Here is a 20,155-nt window from a genome sequence, read left to right as displayed (position 1 = left end):
CAGGATAGTCCAGTGCATGGCATGAAACTAGAGGGGCATGGCAAGAGGATAGAGGGATAGCCAGTAGGGTAGAGCAAGGCTTCTCAGTTATTCTCTGTCATGCCCCCAGCAAGAAGAAAATATTTTTCGCGCCCCGCCCCCCGTGTGACTGTAAATAGTATCTTTATTAGAAAAAAAAAACTTTAACCTGCAAAACAAAAGTATATAAAATAATTTGAGCTGATTTTTTAATCAGAGGTGATGTCTGGATTAATAGCTACATTGAGCACGTTTTGCACTGCATAGCTTTTAGAAGTGGGGTTTGAAGCAGGACACAGCAACTCTCAGCTCCAGAGACATACAGAGACATAAACACTTTTAGCTTATTATGACAGTGTTTGCCGAGGTCAAACGCGCCCCCCTATATGGGCCCCCCTTTATGGAGCCTCGCGCCTCCCCTTGGGGACGCGCCCCACTATTTGAGAATAACTGCTATAGAGGGAGGGCTAAAGAAGGAAACAAAGTGGGACGGACATTGGTCACAACTACTGTCGGAAATAGGTTGTGAAATGGGCTCTGGAACATCCTGGTGCTTTGTCTGAGCCGCAGAGTGGCACATCCTGGCCATCCATCTGGATTGGAAAACTGTGGCTCCAAAGGTTCCTCCCTGTTAGGAGACCACAGCTGGACAAAGCAGGAGAGGAAAGTAGAGAGGAGGACATTAGAGTCTGCTGGCTGAAGATTTTTATCTCTGGAGGTTGGGACAGTCTCTGGCCCTTGCAGAGGGGAGGGAATGGAGGTGGTGAAATGCCTCTACACCCTGTTGCCAATGACCTGTAATTACCAAGCCTTGATCTCTCCAAGTTTGGTCTGTTCCATGGCCCAGCTGCCTTTGATCTCTCTGAAATAGCAAGTTATTTTGGACATCTCTGCTTGTTAGAGGGCCTTGCATTGGAGGCTAAAATAGAATGTATTTTTTAATTTCTGGGTGTTTCCTTATTCTGTCAGCTCAAGTGTGCTTGAGGTAGTGTCCTCCTTTTCCCGCAAACTACCAGACTCCTGAGTGCTTGGCATCATGGAATCTTCACTAGCCCAACTTTTGCCACCTTCTGTTCCATGTCCCAAGATCTGAGGGACATGTGTTCAGGAGATAAGGCTTTTCAGGATAGAGGCAGTGGAGAGCCTGTTTCACAGTCAGACTGTCAAGTAGTTTTTCCACCAGGCCTTGTTGAGATCCAAGTCAGTGCAGAGAGGGCTGATCACAAGCCAGATTCTGAGTTAAATGTGTATGTGCGCACACACACACATGGACATGCACATGCATATAGCCACGTACACTTAGTTGGACACATGTGTGCATGTACAAAAGATACGCATGTGTTGCATAAAACAGCCCTTTGGATGGGACTTGGATGGTGGTAGATGCTGATGGAGGGATTAGAGGCCTTTCTCCTTCAGCGCAGGACCACGTGTCTCCAACCCCCCTCAGTCAGCGGGTCTGCAGCTTCAGGATACCGGCAGGTAGAAAACTCATTGGCAGTCAGGCTTCAGGAAATATCAGCTTTATTCAGGCCCTGGCCAACATGTGTGGCTTCTCTCATATGTTTGGCTTCTCTCATAACCTTTTGTGCTGGATCCCTATTCAGCCATGCATTGTACCTTGTCCCTCAGCCATCTCTCCTCCTGCTCTTTCTATCCTCCAAAATCTTCTAATCCATCCCCTCTCGCCTTCCGGCCAAACCTTTTGTTACCTACCAAAGAGCCCTCTCGGAAATGGGCAGGTCTTACCCTAAGGTAAAGTAATGTAGAAGATGGGGGTGGGGTGACACACATGTGTATACACAAACGCACAACACATGTGGACACATGCATGCACACACATGGGCACTTAAAGGGAGACAGCATAGCTGCATGGCCCACCTGAGTCCTGGCACCCTCCATGTTCAAGTTTACTCTGTAGACCCTGATGCAGCCCATACCTGGCCTTTGTGCAGTGGTGCTGCTATTCAGAAGGAAGGAGTTTGTGCTGATTGATGTTAGAACTTAATGGAAGACATGGGTTTTACCACTTTATTCTTAGCAGTACCTTGGAGATACCTGGAAGAGAACTCATTGAAGGGCACCAGGGGCCATACCCTTGGCCAAACCTGTGGGGGATGTGGAGGCCAGGCCTTCCTCTGTGCCCCTAGGACCTGCTGCTGTTTCTGGGCCAGGCTTTATGTTGCCTACAGTGCTCATTCTTGTCCTACTCCCCACTCAGGATCTTAGTTTAAACTTGCCCCCTTCTCAGATCTGGGCTGCCCTGCATGGGAGTGAGGGTGGGGGAGTATCTCTCTCATTCCTGTCACATTCAAGTTGGCAGGGGTTCCTTGGGGGAGGGGTGGGCTTTGTTGGGTTTGGCTGATACGTTCCCATGCGAATTCTCATGGTGCCTCTCCTGTCTTGCTGTGAATTGGGCCAGCACAGTCCCACTGTGCTGCTATGATGCTTGCCAGCCTGTTACAATATGCAGATGAAGCCTCAGAAATCAGGGTTCTGGCTGGTGGAGATCTCACTATAAAAGTCACTGGTCTCAACCTGCACATAACAGTTCTGGGGACTAGACTTGTGTACAGCACAGTTGAATCAACAGTGGAGCTCTACCAGAATCTTCTCAAGTATGCCAGAAGGCACAGAGCTCACCTGTGGCCCAGAGTCTGAGATACAGACTCTATCTTGGCAGGTTTGCAGATGTGTCTATGAGTTCCTAAAAGGTTTTTTTTGTTTTATAGAGCACTATTGTGGTGTTCCAATTTCTTCTGAAAGAAAAAAGTTCAAGGATGACTTGTCTTTCTTGCCTTCCCCAAGGTATGGTCATATATGAAGAAGGCCCAGCCCAGCCACCTTGATTCCTGAGGGGCCATGTGAGTTGGGATGTTTCTGTTCTTAGCTATTGAAGGATTGGGCCCCTTCCTGGCTCTTCTATGGCTAGAATCTTCTTCTAGAGCTGCTGTTCAAGACCCTGGTATATTCTTCATAATCTCCCCCTATCTAGGCTGTAGAATTGGACCCCTACATAGTCAGGGCTGCCCCAGAAGAAATCCCAGGAGCAGCTGTGAAACTCGTCTCAGCACCCTGGTTCTGTTCTCTCAGGGTTGCTTCCTGGTTTCTTCTTAGTTGAAAAGTTTCATTTCATCATTGCCTGTTGTATCAAATAATTAAAGATGGGGCTGGATGGAGGTGGATGGCATCCCAGGCCACGTGGCTCTGCAACCCCCATCCAGCCGGTGGGTCCCAGGCCCAGGTGAAAGGTGGAAATTGAACTCACTCACAGGCAGGCATCAGGAAGCATCAACTTTATTCATGCCCTATTCACCACATGTGTGTGGCATACTTATAACCTTTCAAGCACTAGTTATTCTTGGCCCTACATCTTAACTCCTTTCAGCCATCTTCCTTTGACCTCCATCCTGGTCAGAGACCAAAAGAGGCAAAGAACCTAAAGCCAGCCAGCGCAGCAGGGCAGACCCCTAATCCCCTCGCTCAAAGGTTTATCTACCTATTCCAAGACCCCTCCCAGGAATGGGCGGGGTCTTGCAGGTAAGGTCACACCTAATATTTAGTTCCCAAGACCCCTCCCAGAAATGGGCGGGTCTCAGATAGGTACACCTACTTTTGCCTTTTCCTTTCTCTTTATTATAATTCAGCCACTTCCAAAGTTGTTTGGTATCTGCTCTTATTTAAGTAGTTTAACATTGTGTTCTTTAGAAATTAAGAAAGTTTTGGCCCAGAGAGATAGTACAGAGGGTGTGCATTTGGTTTGCACAACTCCAGATCTAGAACTTGGTTCAATCCCTGGCTTCCACCAGGAGTAATTCCTGAGTGCAGGTTCAGGAGTCACCTCTGAGCATCATTAGGTATGGCCCCCAAACAAACAAACACCAACCAAAAAACTGGAAGGAAAAGAAAAGAAATTAGAAAAACTTAAATAAGCAGATGGTGTTGAAGATAGTGGCACTTTTGAAGACAGTGTCACATGCACTCAGGTGATGTGAATGCCCTGTATTTTCTGGTTGTCTATGGGTCAAAATCATCCCAGCAGGACAGTTGGTGCTATTAAAGCTTGCCTTATCTGGTGTGGTTTCACTTATTAATGCAAATCACAAGATTTGTGCCTGGTAGAGCTAGGGCAGTCTTAGTTCAGGGGCATAGGCTTAGTTCAATGATAGGCTAGTAGAAAAGGAAGGTAACACCTCTGGGCAAATGTGACCATCTCTTCTGGAAGGGGGCAGCTGGAGGCAGCTGGGAGGTGAGCTCCCTTGGGCCATCCTGCCTAAGAGCACTTCCTTCTTGTGGTTTTCCCTGAGTGCACTTCCACCCTATATAATCTCCAGCACTGGCAGGAGTTGGTTGTGATAGGATTGTACTCCCATGGAATAACAATACCTGCTATCTGACTTCAGTTCTGGAAAAATTCCCTGAAAGTTACATGGCCATTTTGAGAGAAACAAATCAAAAGCTAAATGAAAATATGCCAAGTAATTATTGGCTGTACTTTATTGTTTTTCATAATTGAAATTTTTATGAAGTGATACTTTAAATTAAAATAATAGAGTAATGTTGACACATAAGATGAAGTTCTTAGTAGTACAATTGAAACTGCATTATGACCACACTCTCTCTTTTCCTGAGGTTACCATTTTCTAGGATTTGATTTTTAATTTCCACCTACTTAATATTTTGTACTTTTGTGACTCACTTTATGTAGTTTTGTATTGGGAGATGAGAAGCAAGTAGCACTTATTGCTTTTTAATTTTAGGTTTCTCTTCCCTAATTCCTTTTCTTCAAAATAGAAGGGTCCATTTAAAGATTTTTCTTTTTTTTCTCCTGGTTGTTCCACAGGGCAATGTAATTGAGTTAAATGATTTGCCTTGTATCTGGAGTGTCTAATAAATTAGGCCAAGTTTTATGGGAATGCTTAGACATAAACCGGGCTAAGAATCAGATGTTCTAGTAATGGTTTGTGAAGGGTCAGAGGTGCTATGGATTCCCTCAGGCACCCAGATTTGATGAGGTTGAAAAATCTGTCTTTTCAGATCAATGCTGCCCTGTTCTCTACCTTCTCTCCTCTTTCTATTTCTCTGCTCTCCTTTTCAGATTTTAACAGCCTGTTGATTCCTTTTCCCTCTGGGATACTTGCATCTAAGATGGCCTAAAAGGTGCAGAAATCACTGACAGTACTATTGAGCTTGAAGTGGTGAGGTTGCTGTGCATGAAAGCATTGGCAGTTTTCTGTGAACAAAATAGTTCAGCTCAGAGCACAACTAGATGATAGGGCTGGACTTCTATCTGTGAGTTAACATGAAAGGATTTTGAATTTGAGGCCAACTTGTAGAAGGATCCAGAACTAAATCTAATGGTTTTAGTTCTAATGGCCCCATCAAAGGGAACTGTTCTATGTCTTGACTTCTGTTGTCCTAAACATACTTCCTTGTGCAGACATCACAAAGCTTGGCAATTAAAACTTTGTTGTTTCTTTCAGCAAACTTCTATGTACTTGTACTAGGAGCAATGACTGGTGTACAGAGTCCCTTGGTAGGCCAAATCCTTGGATCCTTAGTGTCTTCTTTCCACCTTTGATTAATCAGTTTCAATATCTTTGAACAGTTTTTTTCTTGCAACCCTCACAAAGTATGGATGCCTGGTAATTGCCTGCAAAGTTAATGAGTGCTGGGCTCCAAGGGGACCAAGTGTTGAGCGATAACCCCTCTTCTTTGTGTGCTCTACAGTATATTTACATGATATAAATAATGCATACTCATGCCATGACAATTTGTAATTTCTCTGGCAGGGAAGGGAATGTGCCTCACTAGTGGAGTCTTGCCTGTGTGAGGCCCTTGGTTCAGTTCCTGGCATCATCAAAAACTAAACAACCAGGGCTGGAGAGATAGTACAGCTGTAGGGCGTTTGCCTTGCATTCAGCCAACCTGGGAGGGACCTGGTTCAATTCTCAGCATCCCATCTGGTCTGTCACTCAGCCTGCCAGGGGTGATTTCTGAGTACAGAGCCAGGAGTAATCCCTGAGCACTTACTTCCAGGTGTTGTCCCAAAACCAATCAATCAATAAAGTTTAAAAAAAAAAAAACCCAAATCAAGCAACCCTTGAACAGTTACCACAACAAACCCCAAAGAAACCGGATATAGTTGGAATCAGGGTGGTACCTTGACACTGTAAAATCAACAAGCCCCAAGAAACTCCCCACAAACTCCATGCATGCTCTACTCCTTAATTTACTTGTTTTCTGAAATATGAGATCTAACTGAGACACACCTTACCTAGAGAAGGCCCAAGCATCTGGCTCTGTGGTTTGGCCCCCAAGCATCCACTTCTTTCACAATATGTGTCTGCCTGTATTTAATGGCATTGCCTACCTTATAGCATCACTTTTCTTTTCAAGCTACACTGATTCTTTTTTCTTTCTTTCTTAAGCTACACTGATTCTTAAGTTCATACTTATACTTGGTTTTAATAAACTACTTCTGTAGATTTCTCTCTTCCCCTCTTCTCCCTCCCCTTCCTTCCTCTCTCCTCCCCTCTTCTACCCTCCCCTCTCTTTTCCTCTACTCCTTTCCCTTCCCCTTCCCTTTCTTCCCTTCTTCTCCCCTCCCCTCCTTTCCTCTCTTCTCCCCTCTCATCTCCTCCTCTCCGCTCCCCTCCCCTCCTCTCTATTCTTTTTTGTTTTAGGGCCATACTGCTAAGAAATTTACTCCAGGCTTAATCCTGGCAGGTTTGGAAGCCATCTGCTGTGCTGGGGATTGAACCTAGGTCAATTGGGTACAAGGCAAGTGTCATACCATTGTACTATCTCTCCAGCCTCTTGTTTTTGTTTTGTTTTGTTTTGTTTTTGTTTTGTTTTGTTTTTTGACTCACTCTTGAATTCTTTTTGGTAGCAAAGTCAAGAATATAGGAAGGTCATAACTGGTGACTGGATTGGTGTTTGAACATTTCATGCCTGAAACAATTGTACTATGAAGAACTTGGTAAACCATGGTGTTATAATAAAATTTTTTAAAAAGTGTCTGAACTTTAGGACTTTGATTCTGACCAGCTTTTCCTAAAATACTTGAATGATGTGGGATTTCCTGTGGGCTTCTCTGTCCTTTTCCTAAGCAGTTTTAGATTGCTGCTGTCTTTTCCACTCCTCCTATGTGGAACAAACATCTTTGTGGGTTCCATATGAATCCATGTAGTGAAGAGGACAGTCAGGAAAGATTTGGTGTTGACAGAGTTGATTTAGAACCAGAATCAGGAAAATAGTTGGAATATTTTCGGCCTGAGTGAGTGGTCTAATCCTAAAGCCTCTATGTGTGTAGAGGAGGGGGCCACTTGGGGTCTATTTTGTCTGCTTCTGACACCGTTGGCCTGTTTTATCTGTTTTTTACCTTTGATCTGATCCAAGATCACATGTTTTATGCAACTGCAATTTACCCACGTTAAAATAAATTTCTTGCTAATCAAGATATAAGGGAGCAATGCTTTCAGAAAAAAAAAAGTGCTCTTTTAGTTTGGTCCCTTTCTGGCAGTGCAGATGGCTTGGGCATACTTGATGGCACTCAAAGATCACTCCTGAAAGTGTTCATACAGGAGACCTCCGTATGTGCCAGGGGCCACTTGGCCCGGCCTAGGGTAGGGGGGCCCGGACCTGGGTCACCCGACCCCCCTCTCCCCCTTTCCTCCAGATCTCCAGGTGGGTTTCTGGGAGGACCTGATGGGGCACCCTGGGTTTTCCCCACTCCCAGGCCAGCTGCAGAGATTGGCCTAGGGTGGGTCTTGAGCTCTGGTCCTTGGGGCCTGGGAGGGCCTTCCTCCCTTCCTGGGGCAGGATTTTCAGCCAGCACGGGCTGGCTCCTGGCAGACCTCCGTATGTGCCAGGGGCCACTTGGCCCGGCCTAGGGTAGGGGGGCCCGGACCTGGGTCACCCGACCCCCCTCTCCCCCTTTCCTCCGGATCTCCAGGTGGGTTTCTGGGAGGACCTGATGGGGCTCCCTGGGTTTTCCCCACTCCCAGGCCAGCTGCAGAGATTGGCCTAGGGTGGGTCTTGAGCTCTGGTCCTTGGGGCCTGGGAGGGCCTTCCTCCCTTCCTGGGGCAGGATTTTCAGCCGGCATGGGCTGGCTCCTGGCAGACCTCCGTATGTGTCAGGGGCCACTTGGCCCGGCCTAGATTAGGGGGGCCCGGACCTGGGTCACCCGACCCCCCCTCTCCCCCTTTCCTCCGGATCTCCAGGTGGGTTTCTGGGAGGACGTGATGGGGCACCCTGGGTTTTCCCCACTCCCAGGCCAGCTGCAGAGATTGGCCTAGGGTGGGTCTTGAGCTCTGGTCCTTGGGGCCTGGGAGGGCCTTCCTCCCTTCCTGGGGCAGGATTTTCAGCCGGCATGGGCTGGCTCCTGGCAGACCTCCGTATGTGCCAGGGGCCACTTGGCCCGGACTAGGGTAGGGGGGCCCGGACCTGGGTCACCCGACCCCCCTCTCCCCCTTTCCTCCGGATCTCCAGGTGGGTTTCTGGGAGGACGTGATGGGGCACCCTGGGTTTTCCCCACTCCCAGGCCAGCTGCAGAGATTGGCCTAGGGTGGGTCTTGAGCTCCTGAGATTGGCTTGGGGGGTGGTGTTTGAAATTGTGGGGTGGCAGATAGCTGGTCAGTTATAGTCAGGCTGTCACTGGCAATTTCATACTAGTCTCCATGATGCAAACATTTACTCCTCCCAACTATCAGTACCCCAGATTTACCCTTCTTAACTTCAATAATACACAGTTCTAATCTCAGATCAAAGACATACAGTGGATCTAAGAAGCCCAGAACTATTTAGAAGGATATAAATTGAACACATATATCTTTTGAATATTTTATGTATATTTTCTTTAACTGCTGTAACTCTCTCTATATTCTTCTACCATGATGTTTCTATCCACTTTTCAACTTGTCTTTTCTTTGTAAGCTGTTTAATAAGGATTGTTGGTGGAACTGTCCCTCAGTTTAATGCCTATGATTGAACTATGTCATGGAAATTGCTGGTCTTGTTCCTATTGCCTCTAGATGGGCCGATAACGCTTCATGGCATTGATCCTTGTTTGCATAGACAAATTAAAATGGGAAAACACTATACATACAGATAAGTTCTTATCTAATAAATCTCAGTACAATGTACCTTACACCCTGAACATTGATATAATGACCTGGCACAGGCCTCAGAAGAATGGGCATCCTCCATTCACGCCGGAACCAGGCAAGCTATCTACGAAACATCCAAGGTCTTTTATAGCAACAGCTGGAAGCAGTCCTCTACCAGGAAAGACACTACCAAGGGTCTGACATCGACCTCCTAAAAAGAGACTTCCGTTTACACTGAGAAGATGTGACAACAACAATGACCTGCTCTACAGGACATGGTTCTCTCTAGTGCCCCTTAAGTGTGAGGTGAAACGAGAGGATGCTCTGCACCATCCTGACTGCAATATGGGATATGCAGACTCCAGGACCTTTAATACAGAAGCATGATACCAACAACTGAGACTATGTGAGGAATTAAGGTGTATTGCCACTACAGACGATGACTTGAATTGGACAAACTAGTTTGCCTGGAGCCTAGAGTCAGTCCTGTGCCAGGAAACTTCAGGGGTAGGGTCTCCTTGTATTTAGACCATAATTTTTCTTTCCATGTCCCTTATGTTTTGGTGGGCCTATGCAAACAAATGCCACTTTAATACCATTTTTTACTATGTTCCCTTGACTCCAGTCCTTAAGAAAAACAACCCACTAAAACTTTTGAGGTTAACTTAAACTAGTAAGCATGTGCATGGAACTAGATAAATGTACTTTGCCCTCAATGTTTAAGGAGTTACATAAGTCTAATCTCTTTGGATTATATTGTGTGCTGCTAAGAAATAGTATGTAATACAACTGGGGATTTGAGGGACAAATTAATTGTATTGTACATGGGTTCAATTTTGTTTTTCTTAATTTTCTTTGTTTGAAAGATCAAGGCTGGGATATCATCGATGGGACTACCGAGAATTCTGCTTATGGGTGATTGGGCTTCCACTGTAACTTTACCCTGTCCTCTTTCTTTGCATCTTTGCATCTTTGTTGTCATAATTAAAAAGGCCTCCAGGCCTTCTGGGGTGGCAGCCCAGGCGGCCAGAAATGGTTGGTCCTAACTTGGGATTTGCTGAGATTTGCTCAGTTGCGCTATTTGTCACTGGCAATTTCTGACCACTCTGCATATAGAAAACCGCACAGGGGCAGTGTTAAGAGTATTCCTTATCTTTATGATATGTTTTGCGTACCAGAATGTCCATTTTGTATTCTGCCCTTTCTCACACCCCTTCAAAGCTCATTTTTACTCCTTAACTCTCTCACCCGCCCCAAACATCACTAACCCACATTACTCTTTTTAACTTCAGTATTGTACAATCCTAATCACAGACCAAAGCCATGCATTGTGTGTAACAACCCCAAACTGTTTCAAAAGACATAAAATGGACACGTATGTCTTTAGAATAGTTTGTGTTTTTCCCTGACAACTATAAGTCTTACTAAATATTCTCTTATACACTGACGATTCTAACCACTTTTTATCTCCTCTTTATGAGCTGTTCAACAAGAAATTTTGGTGAAAGTGTCCCCCAGTTTAATGCTTATGATTGAACCATGTCATGGGGATTGTAGGACTTGTTCTTATGTCCCCCATATGCACCAATAACGGCACGTGGCATTGCTTCTTTTTTGCATAGGCACATTAAAATGAGAAAATACTATACATACAAATAAGATCCTATCTAATAGAGATTGGAATACACAAATCTTGTAATGCAAAGGGACCTTACACCCTGAACATTGACATAATGACCTTCCACAGGGCTCAGAAGAAAGACCATTTTCCATTTACCCCTAAACCAAGGAAGCCATCCACGAAACATCCAGGTTTGTCTATAACATCACCTGGAAGCAATTCTCTACCACAAAAGACCCTACCACTGCTCAGACATTGACCTGCTCAAAAGAGACTTCCCTTAACACTAAGAAGACTTAACAACAATGACCTGTTTACAGGACAGGACTTCCTGCATTGCCCTTTAATGGTGAGGTGAAACGAGAGGACAGTCCACATCCTGACTTCAATGTAGGATATGCAGATTTAATATAGAAACATGATAGCAACAACAGAGACTGTGTGAAAAGTGTGTTGGCATTATGGACAATGTCTTGGATTGAACGATCTAACTTGCCTGGAGCCTAGAGTTGGTCTTATGCCAGGAAACTTCAGGGGTAGGGTCTCTTTGTATTTAGGCCAAGGTTATTCCTTTCCATGCATCTCATATTTTGGTGGGCCTATGCAAACAACAATTGCCACTCTAACACCATTTTTACTGTGTTCCTTTGACTCTAAATCTTAAAAAAACCCACTTAAAATTTGAGGTTAACTTAAGCTAATATGCATGTACATGGAAATGTAAAAAATACTATGCCTCTAATGTTTAAGGAGTTATGTAAGTTTTATGGCTTTAGATTGCCTTGTGTGCTGTTAAGAAATATTATAATGTGTTACAATCTGGGGTCTTGAGGGACAAAGTAACTGTACATGGAAAAAAAAACAAACAAAAAAAAGAAAGTGTTCATACAGGATGCTGGGGATTGGACCCAGGTTGGCCACATGCAAGACAAGCACCTTACCCATTATACTATCTCTCTGGCACCAATAATGTATTTTAAAGGTACATCTTTGGTTCTGCCATAAGGAAGTTTTCTCATTTGTATAGAATTCATATTCTGTTGGTTAATGGTTTTTCTATATAGAGTATTAGACTGAAAGAAACTGGATTATAATATTTCATTGATTGTTAGAAATTTAACATATATTTTATTGGGACCCATTTCCGGAAAGGTAATATGAATAACTCTGCAGACTTATCCTTTAACAAAACAATTGCTGAAAAGATTTTTACACACAAAACCTTAATTTGAACTGATATATGTACAACCATGATCTTTGTGGCACTTACTATAACAGCCAAGATATAGAAGCAGTCCAAATGCCCAACTTCAGATGAATGGATCAAGAAATTTTGTTATATATTATATATTTATTATTTATTAAGCATTTATTCAAGAAACTCTCACTAGCTTTTATTCATATGATGGAAGCTTTACTCTAAGCTGAGACTACAAGGACCCCTATTGCCTTCAGTTGTCTAGCTGCCCCATGGGGGTAAACGTTTAATCACTGGAGAATTAAGCCAAAATAAAGACCCCATTCCCACCTAGTGCTTTGTTTATGGAGTGTGGGTGTCACTGAGAGAAATCTTAACCCCCCCCTCCAGTGAAGTGATTCTGATTGTGCCAAGACAAAGAGATAGGTCTTAAAAATAAAGCTGAGATACAGTTCAGTTGTAGTTTATTTATGCAGAGAGATTCTGAGGTTAATAGGCCGAAAATTCCCTGAGGTTGATTGTTGTCACTTTAGTCAGAGAGACTAGGCATTGTGCCACAGGACTAGGCTGACTTGTGTGCAGTGGGAGTTGAAGGACCAGAGATCCCTTAGTGCTCCCTCCCTTTCCTTGCTGCTGCTACCTCGGCCACCTGGGAAGTGCGTGAGCCAGGCCTGGGCCAGTCAGCCAAAAATAGCTACATTGTGGAGGCACTGGTGTCTCACCAGTCTGCCATGAACACCTATGTTGCATGGACACTAATGCCCTGCCAGTTCTACAAGGCAGCTGTCAAGCTGGGCCCGAGGCCAGCTTGATCTGTACAGTCCTAGCTACCAGAATTCTTGAGAATCAGTGGACTTGAGCTAGAAAGTCAGTCCTAATCTCTGCTCAGGTTTTCCAGTATCATCATCTTCCCTCATAAGAGAGAAGTTTAGGAGACAAATGGTGAAGTAAAAGAGGTTAATGAGAAGTATGAGGAGGAAGGGATCTAGGAGAAAGGTAGAGAACAAGCCCACTCACTACCTGGATTCTTTATGATATTTCTCATTTCTTATGAAAGACGTTTTAATTTCTGTTGGTGCCCCTTCCTTTTCTGAGGGACTCTCTCCTTGTTTGGTAATGCCTGTTCCTGTATCTCCAAAGATCTCAGTATATGCATTTCAAATGGGTCAGCTGTCTTGCTTCTGGGCAACTTTAGGGCTAGTGACTAGGCAGTTACTTTCATCACATTTTGGTTTTGTCACTAAATTAAGAACTCATTACCTGCCCCTCCCTCCCAGCATAGGGATAGAAGTAGCTAGAAAGAGTCCTCTTGAAATTAGAACAGATCTTGGATATTAACTTCCTGGACTGGTCCCATGAGATAAATCTCATCTTATTTTATAGACCAAAACAAAGTAAGGACAAAACTAGGAACTTGTCCTAATTTTTAGGTTTGGGGATAGAGAGGAGTAAGATAAATATTCTTCTCGCTGAGTTTTCTAATTTCTTTGGACTTGATTTTATTATATCTATTTTATTTATTTATTTTTTGTTTGCTTGGTTTTTTGGGTCACACCTGGCAGCACTCAGGGTTTACTCCTGGCTCTGTGCTCAGAAATTGCTCCTGGCAGGCACAGGGGACCATATGGGATGCCAGCATTTGAACCTCCTTCTGTCCTGGATCGGCTGCCTGCAAGGCAAATGCCCTACCGCTGTGCTATCTCTCTGGCCCCTGGACTTGATTTTATAAGAGCTGGACTATATGCTTTTCATGCACAAATCAGTCTATTTTGTTTGTTTTTGAGCCAAGCATGGCAGTGCTCAGGATTACTCCTGTCTCTGTGCTAAGGGATCACTTTTAAATATTACATAAATAAGTGTGGCTTTGGGGACAAAGTGGAATGCTGTGGCTCAAACCTAGGAAGGCCATGTGCAAGGCAAATGCCCTACTGGCTGAATTTCATTCTGGACCCTGGAACCCTGGGCTTTATTCCCAGCACCATTGTCCCTAGTTTCCCTCCTACTCCCTCAGTTGCCCATTCTAAGTAATTCCACAGGGACTCCTGAGCACGGTGCTAGAAGTAGCCCCAATCCCACCATGTATGGCTCATACTAGAGAAATACAACAGAAAAAAATTTTCCTTCATAAAGTCCTGCAGTTCCTCGGATCAGAATGTGGAGTAAGTGATGTTCTAGGTCATTGTCAAAAACAGTTCAGGAGTCAGCCACAATCATGGGTTATGGAAACAGTTGAGTCTGATAAAATTAGAGACTGGCATTCAGTAGAAGTATTTGGGAAAAGAGAGTCAAAGAGAGCACTGCTCAAGTCATGGACATCCCAGAGAGAATGGCCTAATGGAATGTCTGCCAGGAAATCATCAGAGGCAGCACACTGTAGGAAGTGAGGAGTAATGACACTAGTCCAGTAGTTCACTGGAAAAAGAAAAGTAAGCCCTGCAAGGAAGGTGATCAGTTTTTTTAAAAAAATTTTTAATTGAATTGCCATGAAATACACATTACAAGTTTTTCATGATTGAATTTCAGTCATACAAGCTTCCAAAACCCAACCCTTCCAACACCCCACCAGTGTCCCCAGTTTCCCTCCTGCCCCGCCTGCCATTTCCTTTTCCTTTTAAATACTGTGCTTCGCAATATTGTAACTGAAGGGAAATCATGCATATCACTTTACTTCATTTCAGAATTCAGTTCTTTTTTGAAGTGGTCACTTTCAACTATCATTGTCACTGTGATCCCTTCTCTGCCTAAACATGACCCCCTGCTCTTTGTGGCAAGATTCTTACCATGGACCAGACCTGACCCTTATCTCTATTGTCTTTGGGTATTATTACCATACTATCTTTTTTTTAATATTACATAAATAAATTCAGTCATTCTACGTTTATCCCTCTCACCTGGCTCATTTCATTCAGCATAATCTTCATATAATATTCTCCATGTATAAGCACATTTATGACTTCCTTTTTCCTAGCAACTGCATGCGATTGCATTGTGTAAATGGACCCTGGTTTCTTTATCCACTTAGCTGTTCTTGGGCACTTGGATTGTTTCCAGATTCTGGCTTTTGTGAATAGTGTAATGAACATAGGAATGCAGATGCCTTTTCTGCATTATATTTTTGGCCCCCAAGTTATATTTCAAGAAACTAGGTCATATGGATGCTCAGTTTCTAATTTTTTTGAGGAATGTCCATATTTTCTCAAAAAGGCTGGATCAACCAAGTCTTTATTCCCACCGGCAGTGAATGAAAGTACCTTTCTTCCCACATCTATACCAGCACTAGTGTTCTTGTTCTTTTTTATGTGAACTAATTTTTGTGGTGTGAGTAATGTGAATAATAATATCATTGTCATTTTGATTTGCATTTCCGTGATGATTATTGATGTAGAACTTCTTTTTATGTGCTTTTTGGCCATTTGCGGAAGTTTCTATTCATCTTTTCTCCCCATTTTTGTTAGGGATGGATGCTTTGCTTTTTGTAAGGTTTTACCAGTGCCTTACATATCTTAATGTTTAATGTTGTCAGATGAGTTTTGGGTAAATAATTTCTCCTAGTGCATGACTGGTCTTTGCCTCCTGGTCATCATTTTTTATGAGGTACAGAAGCTTCTTATTTTAAGGTAGTCCCATTGTTTATCTTTGCTTCCATTTGTTTGGTTTGTGGTATTTCATCCTTGAAGATGCCTTTAGCTTCAATGTCATGGAGAGTTCTTCCTGTGTTTTAGTCTATATACCTTATGGTTTCAAGTCTGATATCTAATATCAAGGTCTTTAATCTCTTTTAATTTGATTTTTTTTTTTTTTGGTTTTTGGTTTTTGGTTTTTGGCCCACACCCAGTGATGTTCAGGGGTTGGTTATTCCTGGCTATGTGCTCAGAAATCGCTCCTGACTTGGGAGACCATATGGGACGTCGGGAAATCGAACTGTGGTCCGTCCTAGGTCAGCTGCATGCAAGGCAGGCACCCTACTGCTGCGCTACCACTCTGGCCCCTTGACTTTTGTGTCTGATGTTAAAAAGTGGTCTAAATATATTTTCTTGCACATAGCTGACCAGTTTTCCCAGAACCACTTGTTGAAGAAGCTTTCCTTGCTCCACTTCATATTTCTTGCTTCTTTACCAAAGATTAATTGATTGTATAACTGATAATTAGTCTCCAGTTATTCAAGTTTATTTTCATTGATCTGAAGGTCTATCTTTATTTCAATATTATGCTGTTTTAATTACTACTGCTATGTACAGTCTGAAGTTGGAAAAAGTGGTGCTTCCATCTTTTTTTGCCCCAAGAATTACTTTAGATACTTGTCCAGGGTTGGGGAGTGTTGTGTGTTATTGTTCCATATAAGTTTCAGAAGTGTTAGATTTATTTCTTTGAAAAATGTATGAATATCTATATAAGGACTACATTGAATCTAATTCTCAAAATCCTTGAGTCGGGGATGTGTTTCCATTTCCTTGTCTCCTTTTATATTTCTTGAAGTAATGCTTTGCAGTTTTCTTTATATAGGTCTTTTACCTCTTTACTTAAGTTGATTCCTAGGTACTTGATTTTTTTTTTTTTTGGTTTTTCAGGCCACACTCATTTGATGCTCAGGGGTTACTCCTGGCTAAGTGCTCAGAAATTGCCCCCTGGCTTGGGGGGACGATATGGGACACCGGGGATCGAACCGCGGTCCTTCCTTGGCTAGCACTTGCAAGGCAGACACCTTGCCTCTAGTGCCACCTCGCCAGCCCCGGTACTTGATTTTTTTGAGGCACAATTGTGAATGGGATTTTTGAAAATACATCTATTTTATCTTTCATTTTATATATATACACACATATATGTATACATATATGTATACACACACACACACACACACATATATATATATATATATATATATATATATAAATTCCATGGACTTTTTTTGTATTTTGTAGACTTCCACTTTACTGCAAAATCTTTAGTTTCCAAAAGCTTTTAGGATTTTCTAAATATAGTATTACATCATACTCAAACAGGGAGATTTGACTTCTTTATGTATGTCCTTGATATCTTTTTCTTACCTAATTGCTATGGCAAGTGCCTCATCTATAGTTTTCAAAAGCTATTTTGTAGAGTCTCTAGGATTTTTTAAATATAATATTATGTCATCCTCAAACAGTAAGAATTTGTGTTCTTCATTTTTTATGGATGTCCTTGATTTTTTTTTTCTTACCTACTTGTTGTGACAAGTACCTCCAGTACTAGACTGAATAGAAGTGGGGAGAGTGAGCATCTTTGTCTTATGCCTGATCTTTTAGGGAAGGCTTTTAGCTTTTCCCAATTGAGTAAAATGTTCGCTGTGGGCTTGTGGTAAATGAATTTGATTATAATGAGGATAGTTCTTTCAATTCCCATCTTGTTGACTTTTATCATGTATGGATGCTGGATCTTGTCATGATTTCTCTGCATCTGTCATATGAGCATATGTTTTTTTTTCTCTTATTGAGTTGATATATTATGTTGATTGAGTAGCATATATTAAAACACCCTTGCATGCCAGGATGCATCCTACTTGGTCATTTTATTGATGATTTTTTTTTTTGTGAATCGTTGCATTATATATGCTAGTATTTTTTGATGATCTTTATATGTGTTTTCATCAAAGATTGGTATGTAATCTCTTTTTTGATGTTGTCTGTCTATTTTTGGTGTCGGGATAATGTTAGCTGTGGGGACTGGTTTCTTGGAGGCTGCTGTCTGCAGTCTTCAGTTTGCAGTATTTTCCATATTCGTGCTGACCCTGTAACAGACAGGTCAAGCAGCAGGGACATCACACTAGAAGAAGAGGGAGTCATGGGAGAAAGTGTGTAAGGACCAAGGTGTTGAGCTGCTCTTAGAGCATACTGAGCCAGCCAGCTAAACTGAGCTGCTTCCCTGCCACTTTTATTAGCCAGAGTTAACAGAACAAAGGCAATACACCTGAGAGTCAGGTTGAGGGTTGAGTAGTTAGGGTACTTAAGTTAATTAAACCTACGAGGGCCCTTAATAAAGCCTGAGTGGGTTTTTACATCAAAAAGGGTGTGAGGAAAAAAAGGAAAGCAGGGAGTGACCTAAGAATCAAATATAGCATTAGCTTCATAGATTGGGGGCAGGGGGAAGTGTTTCTATTTTTTTATGTTTCCTGGAATAACCTGAAGAGATTGGCAATTAGGTCTCTTTAAAGGTTTTAAAGAATTCACTAGTGAATCCATTTGGGTCTGGGCTTTTATTTGGGGAATATTTTTTTTTGTCCCCCCATTCACAATACAGACCAGGCAAAGGGCCTGGTTTGAGGTTTATATGGGGAGCATTTATTGTACCTCCTCTTTCTGTACAGTGTAAAGAATACAGCCTGTGGTAAGCATTGGGAGGCCTTTTTTTTCTTTTCTTTTCTTTTTTTTTTTTTTTTGATTTTATATATATAACCCTTCACCAGTGCAACATTACCATCACCAATATCCCAAGTGTCCTTCCTCCCCACCCCACACTGGACTGTATTCTAGATAGGCTTTCTACTTCCCTTATTCAGTCACATTTTGTTATGACAGCACTCAGTGTAATTATTTCTGTGACTGCACTAAATTTTAATTTATTTTTAATTACATCTGTTTCCTCATAGTGATAGGTCTGTTTATGTATTTCTAATTAGGTTTTAGCTTTAGGAGGTCAAATGAGATTTTATCCATTTCTTCTAGTTGCTCTTGTTAGCGTCACAAATTTCTATAAGTAATCTCAGGATTCTTTGAATTTCTGTAGTGTCTGTTGTAATGTTCCTACCTTTTATTTCTGATACAGTTTATTTAGATTTACTCCCTTTTTCTAGAGGTTTATTGATCTTGTTTACTTTTTCAAAGAACCAGTTATTGATTTATTGATTTCATTGATATTTTGGATTTGGAGGAGGTAATTTCCAGTTCATTAATTCTAGTTCATTAATTTCTGCTCAGAATTTTAGTATTTCTTTATTTCTGCCTGCTTGTGGTCATTTTTTATAGTAATTTTCTAGTCTCTTTACTCTTAACTTTCCTCTTACCACCCCTTTTGCCATGCTCCACAGCAAAGTTCTTTATTTTAACACTGTGGTTTACAAAGTTGTTCCTAATACAGTTATTTCTGGCATTTATTGTTCCAACACTAAGCTGCCCATATTGTTCCCAGATCCCCACTATCTCGAAAGCTTTCCTCTTGAAAGATATGAATTATTTACTTAATATTGCTTGTTCCAATTATTGCATATACTCGAGTATATAACTCAGCTTATATTCGGGTCATATAAGTTATTTGATTTGTGGTGTGCAACGAATCAAATGCACTTTAGTCTCCAGTCGTTTTCTGCCATCTGCTGAGGGGAGCTCAGTCCACAAGTTGTGGCTGTGCTGAAGAGGTAGGTGGCTAAACTCAACTGTATGCCATTGAACTATTTAAGCCACAACATTCTGCTCTTTGTATGAGACTGACAGCAATGATAGTGATATCTGCGAACTCAGTGATGATGACAATGTCTATGCTGATACCTTCACATCAGATATAGCTGAAGCTCTGTTTGGACATACAGATGAAGAGGAGGAGAAATTCTGGATTTCACAAAGGATTTTTTTTTTTTTTTTTTTTTGGTTTTTGGGCCACACCCGGCGGTGCTCAGGGGTTACACCCGGCTGTCTGCTCAGAAATAGCTCCTGGCAGGCACGGGGGACCATATGGGACATCAGGATTCGAACCAACCACCTTTGGTCCTGGATCGGCTGCTTGCAAGGCAAAAGCCCCTGTGCTATCTCTCCGGGCCCTGGATTTCACAAAGGATTTTAACCTTTGTGATTTAGCTTGATTATCTGTTAAGCTACATTTTTTTGCACTTTATTTAAAGTTTTAAAGTTATTGTTGCTAGTTTACGTTTTTCTTTAGCAATAAATATTGAAAAATGTTTAACTTTCTTGATTCCTCAATTATCGTAATTGTTTCGGGTATATATTTTTATTTTTGAAATTTACCAGTGGCTGCTGCATTTTCCACTTCGACTTACACTTGAGTCACTAAGTTTTCCCAGTTTTTAGGATAAAATCAGCGTCGTCAACTTATACTCGGGTCAGCTTATACTCAAGTATATACACCAATATAATTATAAAAAATTTCATTAAATGAAAATTTGTGAAGATTGTTATGTATTACAATGGGGCCATCATGTCATTGTCTGAAGGTTTACAAAA

The 20,155-nt window shown here is 42.2% G+C and overlaps 1 protein-coding gene and 1 non-coding gene across 7 annotated transcripts in view; one reads left to right on the top strand and one right to left on the bottom strand.

Annotated features, from left to right (window-relative positions):
- The window catches only part of INPP4A (inositol polyphosphate-4-phosphatase type I A), a 139,025-nt gene that overhangs the window by 13,573 nt on the left and 105,297 nt on the right, over window positions 1-20,155 (top strand). The gene's annotated exons all lie outside the window — the stretch shown is intronic.
- On the bottom strand, window positions 18,197-18,325 carry LOC126024826 (small nucleolar RNA SNORA51). Its single transcript, XR_007500925.1, has one exon. It is a non-coding gene; the product is annotated as a small nucleolar RNA SNORA51 (small nucleolar RNA).

Source organism: Suncus etruscus, chromosome 12, assembly GCF_024139225.1.
Source record: "Suncus etruscus isolate mSunEtr1 chromosome 12, mSunEtr1.pri.cur, whole genome shotgun sequence".
NCBI lineage: Eukaryota > Metazoa > Chordata > Mammalia > Eulipotyphla > Soricidae > Suncus > Suncus etruscus.
The sequence above is the reverse complement of the archived record's forward strand: the minus strand, read 5'-3'. Positions and strand labels throughout refer to the sequence as shown.